Raw genomic sequence first — 9,664 nt, forward strand, 5'->3', positions numbered from 1 at the left:
ATAACTGCTTAAAGAAATAGGTTTTACTACAAGTAATCCATGCACACTACCAGAGCTTGAAAAAGTTACTTTTTTGGACTACAACTCCCATCAGCACACTCCAGTGGCCATGCTGGCTGGAGCTGATGGGAGTTGTAGTTTAAAAAAGTATTTTTTCCAAGCTCTGCACACGACTGACAGACCCTACTTAGATCCAAAGAAGATGATAACATAGACAGAACACTAACTAAGCACTAAGGGAATACTATTGTGCCTTCTACTGGTTGGATGTTCTACACACCTGATCATACCAGCATCCTTCCTCTAAAACAGGAGTGGAGAACCTCTGCAGCCCTCCAGATGTTGCTGGACTCCAGTTCCCATCATGCTTGGCCATTGGCCATGCTGGCTGGGGCTGATGGGAATTAATGTCCAACACCATCTGGAGTGCCAAAGGTTCTCCATCCCTGCTCTAAAGCAATACAATATTATTAAAGATAAAGGAATGGATCCTGAGTTAGTCTGTCCTTAAACAGAAGGCCTCCTTGTATTCACAGAAGAGTCTGCAATCCAGTGGAGGCTCCTTCTGGAGAAAGGAGGAAACAAGTTTTGATGACTCATCCCTTTGGTCTCTGGAGTCATCTCCCACACTATTCTGTAGGATTCCTCAACCCATTGGGTCAGATTTTCATGGAGTGCTGGATGGCTGTAAGCGGAAGGAGGAACTGGTGAAAATTGCCTCTCTCCTTCCACCAGCAGGAGAATCCTGGGAGCAGAGTTCCATTCACAGGAACTTTCCATCTAAACCAAAGAAAATAAGATGTTAGGATGGTTAATTTTATATCCATTTTCCTTCTTCATTTGCTTCATTTGTCTGGGAATTGAGTACATTTAGTTCATATTCTATTTTCATTCTTCAGTGTTCTTAAAATTGCCAAGAGAATATTTTTTTTTTGTTTTCCCTATTTTTTTCAATAAAGTAATCAGTTATTAATGGCATTTATTTCCATGTAAGCGTATTTCATTATAGTTTCAAGTCACCCTGAAAGACAGTTTACCAGAAAAAGGAAGACACTAGACACATGGCTCCATTCCCCTGCCAGTTTCAAAGAGAATATTGAGTGGTCTTAATCCTCCCTTCTCCTCATGCAAATTATGTCAATCAATTAACACCCAGCGCTGCAAGTTAAGGAAATGTCATGGTTTGATCAGGGTATACATCTCTGCATTTGAAACTTTAGTTCTGTCACTGCCCTGCTTCTTGGACATGGAGGAGGAGCCAGTTGAGTATGTCTTGCCCACAATAGAGGAACACAATGCATCTCAAGCCTGAGACTGGTGTCCTAGAACCAGAAATCCCTGAACCATGATTCCCCAGATCCTACTGAGCCTTGCACATTCCCCCTCCCAGGGAACCAATTCTGATCATGCCAAACACCTCCCACTCCCAACACCTGCTCTCCAGTGCAGAATAGGGATGTGCTAGAATTCTGCCCAATTTGGATTTGGTGCCAAATTTTCTATTAATTTACTTATTCTCAATCACTAAGGATCAGATTTTCACGTAGCAAATTTCCACTGCTATTTTTGAAAATGGACTTTAAAAAAAAACCCTCTAAAACATTGATTGTGAGAATGATAATTTATCAATATTTCCTCTTAAAATATCAACATTTCCTTCAAAATATTGATATTTCCTTCAAAATATCAATATTAATATCAATATTTTTCAGAGCAAAAAAAACATGGATCAGTAAAAGCAGCAGCTGGTGGATACAGAATGAACCCGAATTGATGCCAGCTTGTTAGGTCAACAGAATGCTTTTGAACCATCACTGGCCAATGGATACCATCCTTAGTGCAGAGAGTGCACTAGGTGAGAATTAAGGAAAAGGCACAAAAGCTTTAAGGGAAAAGGCTATCTTTTAAGGATTTCCCACTTCCAGCCATAGGTGTAGGATGGGACCTGGAAAGTGTAATCAGGGCCTGGAGGTATGTCAGGTATCCATTGCAGCAATTTCCTCGAACCCAGTGATCTGACAGTGGCCCTGCAAGCCTTGTTACTGATCTTCTTGATTCTCCTGAATACCGGACCTGTATCAGCTACCTGCCTCTCCCTACCTGTTGATGCTAGTTGTTGCTCCCTGTAGATATCATGATACTCATTGATGCTAGTTCTTGCTAATTGGACCCCCTGTCTCCTGGGCTCTGTACATTATGCATGTGATATGGCTGGGGAGAGGTAGTCAGCACAGGATGTCCAGATGTTTTGGGTTAGAACTCCCATTAGCCCCAGCCAGCATGGCCAGTGATCTGGAGAACACCATGTTTGGTACCCCTGCTGTGCACTATAAATGTACAGCGACTGGATCCATTCTAAATGACTTTGTTACATTGCAACCAACATATAGATTTGAAGGTGCATGAGAGCTACATTTTTGGATAGCAAGGATAGGGAACCCATAGCCCTCCAGAAGATGTTGTTGAACTCCAGTTCCCGTTAGTCTCAGTTAGTGTGGCAAGCAGTCAGGGATTATTGGAGTTGAAATCCAATACCAACTGGCGGTCTACACTTTCCCCAACCCTGATATATGCTAGGATACTCTCTCGGGGGGGGGTAGTAGTAGTAGTAGTAGTAGCAGGAACATTTTAAAGTTCCAACAACATATATAGTACTTTACAGGGCAGGAAAAGGATTGCACCCAGCTAGTTTTGAATTACATTCTTTTTCAAGGACACTCTTAGGCTCAACCAGCCTGAATCTTTGATCTCCAACTTTAGGTTGCTTCAGATTTCATCCAGTAATGGTCAACCACGATAGCTGCGTTTGATATTTTGTATGCTTTGTACTAGAGAGTAAAACTATTATGAATAATGAAGATTCAGTCATTTTGGTTCTCTGTATTATCTGCCAACTATCTGAGTCCCACTCAGTGTGTTTGCAAGTCTACTCTGGGTTGCTCTGGTTTCAGGTGTTAGTGGTATAAAATTTAAATTGAACAATGAGAGAACTGTACCCCTGAAGGTTAGGATTTATGAATATGGTTTCCCATGGATGAAAGGCAAACATTGTATGTATTTTTACCTCTGATGATATCACCTTCTTATTCTATGAGATATATATTTTTTTATTTACAAGGATGTTCCTTAATATCTTTGCCTCCCTTTTATTCATATTGTAAAATTGCTTTATACACTAATTTTGAAAGCAATATTTAATTTTTAAAGAAAGAAATACATATGGTCTCTCTCCTACAAGCTATGAAAGGGGCTAGCATTTGAAAGCAATCTTGGAAAAAGAGTATGACTTTACAAAATGATGTGCAGGTTGGGTTTTCACTTGGGGAAGAGAAAAAGAGAATGAAACACAAACTACAGCACTTTATTTTGCAAAATGGGTTGCAAAAGCCTATAAAGAATATTCATTTCCTTGTGATTTAACAGCCCTCTTGCAACTTCTTATCTTTAGATTTATTTTGCTGCTGAAGCTAATTTTATAACTGAGTGACATGGGTCTATATTTTGAATCAATCCAAATGTCATTTTCAAACTGGTTCAATGGCAAAAGCATTTCAACATTTAAATCATTTAGCATGCACACAGGAAGAGCTCCTGCTCTTCTCATCTGTGCTGCCAGAGCAAATGCACATAGGGCTTCATCTTGCTTTGATGTGGTTATGGAAATCCCATCAACATTAATGATACTATGCATGTACCTCTGCAGGAGAACAGCCTTTGTAGGATGGAGCAATCATTTAGCCAGAAAATTGTATATTTGCAACATTCCAGCAAATTTGTATTATATGATTGGTTTAAAAAATATGCAGATCCTGTATATACATACTAATTCTGAATATGCAGGGACCTGCAATCTGAAATGGTACAATCCAGCAAAAGCTACCCAACCATAATTCACCTCATTGTGAATTAGCATAATTCTGCAGCTCTGAGGCTATGCGCAATGAATTGTGCATAAGTAAGCACCTGCGGAAACCCCACTTTCATGCATACAATGTGTGGTAGGTGATGTTGAGCATGGACTGGGTGTATTATCCAAAACTGGATTCATGAAATCAGTTGCTATGGGCCAATGGTGTCACATTTGCTTATGAAAGAACTGTGATCATAGTGAGTTTTCATTATGCATCTCCTAGACTAGAACTGCGCCTAGAGCCATCAGTGCTGCTCCCTTTTATTCCTTGTTACCCTGTTTTTCCACCCCTTTCCCCTGTCGCCTCCCTCTTGATTCTGAATCTTGATTACAAGCTTCTTGGGGATGGAAATGGTCCTTAGCTACTTTATTGTATAAACTGATACAAAGAAACTGACATCATTATATAAATAATAACAACAGTAGATGGCCCAGCCTCCTAATTAGGTATGGGGGAGAAATTAGATTCAGTTTGCATTTAAAGCTGAATCTATCAAATGCACACTTTCTGAAACAATATGAGGATCATAATACAACCATACTTCAACATTTGTACTTATCCATATTTGGCAATGCAGTTCTCCAACCAACAATGTTTTAAAAATGCATGTATTAGGGAAAAGTGTGCATAAAAATTAATGTATTAGTGAAAACAACATACAAAAATTCATTACATTAGGAGATGCTGCTTGCTAAAATGTATACCTTAGTCAAAACTGCATACAAAAATGTGTATAGGAGAAATTCACACAAAAATGCTGAAGAATTTTTATGAGGATTTTTTTAAAAATGCAAATTGCTGCAGAAATGCGGGGAACTGAATTTACAATTGGAATAAATGAGAAACTAAGAGAACCAAAATGGACAGATCCATCTCTACACCTCATGCACCTTCTAGCCTCCTCTACACAGAGTGCTATATACACGGGAAGGCTGCACACAGCTTTTGGTACACATAGGAAAGGGGATGGATCTAGGCCTGCAATATATTCCAGAAAATATTTGTATCATCCATCTCAAATAGATTCAGGGATTATGCAGAAAATAATCAGGCGAGGCGGAATGGATTTTTGTCTTGTTTGTTTGCTTTGCAAGATATTGATAGGCTAATAAGAAGGAGGCTGAATGTATTTGTCATTGAGCGTTGAATGATCTGTACTAAATTAAGATGATAAAGCATTCCCTATCATTTTAATTTTACAGATATTACAATTATAAACTAGAAAAGCCAAGTACCTTCAGTCAAAATGTATCTTGCAAAGATAAATCAGAAGATCATGTTTCGGCAGCAGAGCAGTAACAACAAAAATGATCCAATATTCACTATATTGTTTTATATTGTTTTAAATTTTTTAATTGTGTTTTAAATTGTTTTTTAAAAGATGTATTTTAAATTGTATTTGTTTTTAGTTACTGTAAACGGCTCAGAGAGCTTCGGCTATTAATTAATAAATAATAAATAAATAAATAATAAATAAATACTACCTTTTTAGTGGACTATAGTTATTTTGCATTGATCTGAGACATGTTTGCTCAGAATGGAGTCCTACTAAATTCAATGGGGCTGCCTCCCAATTTAGTGAGGAAAGGCCATAATTCTGTGGTAGAGCACCTGGTTTGCATAGAGAAGGTCTTGTGTCTAGTCTCTGGGATCTCCAGACAGGGCTGGGAGAGACTCACGTCTGAAACCCTAGATAGTCACTGCCAGTCATTGTAGACAAGACTATATGAAGTGGACCAATGGTCTGACTCAGTATCAGGCAGCTTCCTATGCTCCTAGTGTGCACAGGATTGCAGCCTTAATTTCTCCTTCCACTAAAATCACCAAGTAATTTCATATTGTCTTTAGGCGACAACTCACTGTGTGGACTAACTCTGAAACAACGTAGTCTGTTGCCTGTAAGAATAAAATGAAGATTCACATGAGGCCTGGGGAAATTCTTCCCACCATTTCCACATGGAGGGAATGAAAGCCAGGAACATGCTAACAGCTAAGCTCACCCTTGAGGGTATTTAGAAGCAAATCCATCATCTGTAAGCTGGAGTGATAAAAGCCATTAGCTATAAGGGATGTACTCCTTGTCAATTTTCCAGAAGAGAAAATGCGTTTACTGAAAAGATAAACTGTGACTGTCAAGCAAAAAAGACACCCTTATCAGCGACAAGATTAATCACTAAAGGATAGTACTGTTATAGTTTACCACTAGGTACTGCTCTCTAACAATGTGTTTTGATGAACAGTCTATACATTTCCTATAAATTTAAAATCACAAGACTTTACTCCTCAGCCTTAGACATTCTATCCAATAGGAATCTACAAATAAACAACTTAACCTATCTCATATATTTTAAGTATTGGAATATTTTAATGTATGTGGATGTATGTTTCAGATGTGTTGTTCCTCTCCAATGATCACTCATTGCTCTCACAAACTAGAAGGAACATTGTACATGTAGTCTATAAATATAAAATACCAAAAGTAAACAAATATAGTTTCATAAAATGATATACTCAAAACAACAAAATGCTTACAAACAAAAAGCAATACAGGCTATCATGGTAAAGTTTGGTTTGATTTAGTTTAGATTAAGCCTCCATAATAGCTTGCCATATTATAAATAAAATGTTTCTGTCCAATCTTTTGTGCAACTAGCACAGACCTGGGACTTTTTCAGTTTTTCCGTATCATTATCATTTTTAAGTCTAACAAGAATTCTCTTTTTTCCTGGTAGATGTGTGTAACAGATAATACAATATTCGAGTGGGGACCTTCACCAGCATGCTGTATGAATTAATTTTGGGGTGCCTCATACAATCTACATTTTTATGTGTTTTGCTTCCCTACACTTCACACCACCTTTCTTTCACTCTCCCTTCTGTGACTCCCATTTCACATCTCTCCATTTTCTCTCTTGTCAGTTATACTGCCATTTCTCCCCCTCTCACACTTTTCCCATCCTGTTTTCACTGACTGACTTTACTGTCCCCCACCCTCTCTTATTCTCATTTTGACCTATACCATCCCACTCCCAGTTGCTGCTTCTCCCACCATTGCTCATTTCTTATTCATGTCTTTATTTATATACATGGGCAGCTTGGACATAAGCAGACACTTGATGCAAGAGGTGGTCCAATGCAAGCAAACCGCAAATCAGGTCAGAAACACCAAAATCCATGTATAAATCCATTTTAAAAAAGATTCCTTCTCTATCCCTACTGTGACTTGATGGGTGAAAACAGATGTATAATTCTAAGTATAGTGAACTAGGAACACTCATTGAACTACAAGGCATTTGTTTTCAGGCAGAAAATGTGCTATCAAACCCATGTTTGCTACACTTAGACTCTGTTCAGGGAGCACTTTATGTTGTCTTCCTGACATTTCCTTATCTGTTAATGTTTGCATTTTATGTGATCTCTCCCATAACCTCAAAGCCACTTTTGGAAATCTAGTGGAATCTAGCAGAAATTTAACACTCATTTCCATGTTAGTTGTTTCCAGACAAAAATCTATTTGCAGCCTTGGGAACCTGAAATATTGTGGAAGTTTTGCCTTGTCAGTTTCCTGTGGTTTTAATGAATGACACCCCCACCATTCACATAGTGAAATTTCCTGTGGTATTTTGGCATACCATGTGGTGAATCATGTGCAGAAAGGGTGAGGGAGTGGCAACATATCTGATGACATTTTCGTGTCACACCATGTTCACTGGTGTGAATGAAATTTAATGTGATATGGCAGGATATCAGTTGAAAAGTCACAGTTCCATAACACAATAGGTACCCCAGTGTGAAAGCAACATTAGAAATCAGGACAGAAGGGCTAGCATTATAACCAGTAAAAGTAACCCTTAAAAACCCCATGTCTGAATGCAGCCTTAAAATGTCTCTCTGTCTTCACCCTTACAAAACTATGGGGGCAGACTTATTTTCTACATTTTAGTTCTTGAACTAACATTACTTGGAAGAACTGGAACTTTGAAAACTGCAAGGGAGGCTGATCTCTCTCACAAGAATAAAGCTTGGAAGTGTAAGACTCATATTTTCTATTATTGAACTTTTCACTAGCTTGGGGCCTCATTACTAACGTGCTTTTATGAAATCAATGTTTGTTCCATAGCATTCCTAGTAATGAAAGGTGGTAAATAACTTCAGTTGTTAGCTAGACCTCTTCCAGGGTTCAGATCTGATTTATCTGAAACAGGTGCACACAGGTATTAAGATGAATGTATGCTCACCTGCTTTGTAATCACTTTAAACCTCAGCTTTGCTAGCTGGGGGACCTTTTTACTACATGGCTTTTTCTGATCAATAGGCTGACATTCTAGTAGTTAAAGACTCTCTTGCCCAGTGGCAAACCTGCATGCAATTTATGTTAGGTTTCAGTGGCACTCTTTTCCTGTACATGTGAAATTGGAAACAATATATTTGAAGGCTTTGTTGGCTCTCTCTTAAGCCCTGCTGTTTATACACCATGACAAAGTTTCCTACAGTCTGATCATTCTAACAGAGCTAGGCTTGCCCAGTTGGGAAGTGGAAGGGTAGCAGTGCACTGCACAAGCATCTACTGATATGCTAGTGTACTCCTGTGCATTTTGATTCTGAACAGGGGTCCCACCATGACACCTGCACAGCTTGGGAGTATAGCCACAAGCTCTGTGCAGACAGACATGCTGAAACTAGATACATTCAATGAGTAACGATGGATATTTTCATCAGCCTTGTGTGTATATGTGTGTGCTCAGCAGGGAGCTCAGCAGGGAGCTCCGCGTTTTATCTTTTAAAACATTACTTACCATCATTCCATCTGCCTGCCTGCCTGTCTGTCAACTACTGTGTACCTGGGGTGCCGTTGGGGTGCCGTTGTCGCCCGTTACTGTCGCTGTGGACTGCTGCTGCCTTGTTTGCTCCTCGGGGTGCCGTCGTTGTGGCTGGGTCGTTGTGGCTGGGTCGTTCTCTCCATTGCCTGTCCGCCGCTGCAGACTGTGTCGCCCGTCATTGCAGCTGGTGTTGTTGCCGCCGCTGGCCCATCCGTTTTTGCTGCGGGCTGTGTCACCGGGGTGTCATGATTGCTGTGCTGCCGCCGCCGCTGCGGACCATTGGAGTTCTGGGCTGGGCCTGCTGGTTTGGGCCCCATAGGCTGCGGGGAGCGCCGGCCTGTCGTCAGTGGTGAGAGCGCTGATGAGTCAGCTGGGCTCGGCGCTTTGCGCGCAGAGCTTGGGGCGTCGTGGTGAGCCTGGCCCTGTGATGGTGAGAGCATCACGGAAAGGGTCCAGGCTCACAGTGCAGAGGACGTCGCATGGAGCGGCACGGGAGACGGAGAGAGACTCAGCTGGGGCGTGGAGGATGCCGCGTGGAGTGACGTTGGTAGAGCAAGACGGCCGGGGTGTGGAGAATGGCGCGGATGCTCGAGTGAATGCCCAGGGGCTGTGTAGCAGCCCATCAGTGGTGAGAGCACTGACGAGGCTGGTTGGGCTCTGGGCGCGATTTGGGATGGCCCGGCGTGGAGTGACGATGACGAGAGACTGCTGCATGGAACGGTTCTATCATAGACATCCTGGCCTGGCGGTGGTGAGAGCACCGCAGGAGAAGGCCAGGTTGTCATCATGGTCCGGCTGGTGGCGACGGCGGTGGCAGGAGAACGTATGAGGGACATTTTCCAGCACTGTTGACGATATTTCCTGTAGACAAGGCTTGTTATGGAGGAGGGCTTTTAATGTTGTTGTTTATTGTTGTTGCTTGGCTGTATTTTA

General features: G+C 40.9%; 1 pseudogene; it reads right to left on the reverse strand.

The window, feature by feature from the left end:
• LOC133384153 (ATP-binding cassette sub-family D member 1-like) overlaps positions 1–9,171 on the reverse strand; it is an 85,909-nt pseudogene extending 76,738 nt beyond the window's left edge.
• Positions 9,172–9,664: the final 493 nt, after the last annotated feature.

This window comes from Rhineura floridana, chromosome 4 (assembly GCF_030035675.1).
Source record: "Rhineura floridana isolate rRhiFlo1 chromosome 4, rRhiFlo1.hap2, whole genome shotgun sequence".
Lineage (NCBI taxonomy): Eukaryota > Metazoa > Chordata > Lepidosauria > Squamata > Rhineuridae > Rhineura > Rhineura floridana.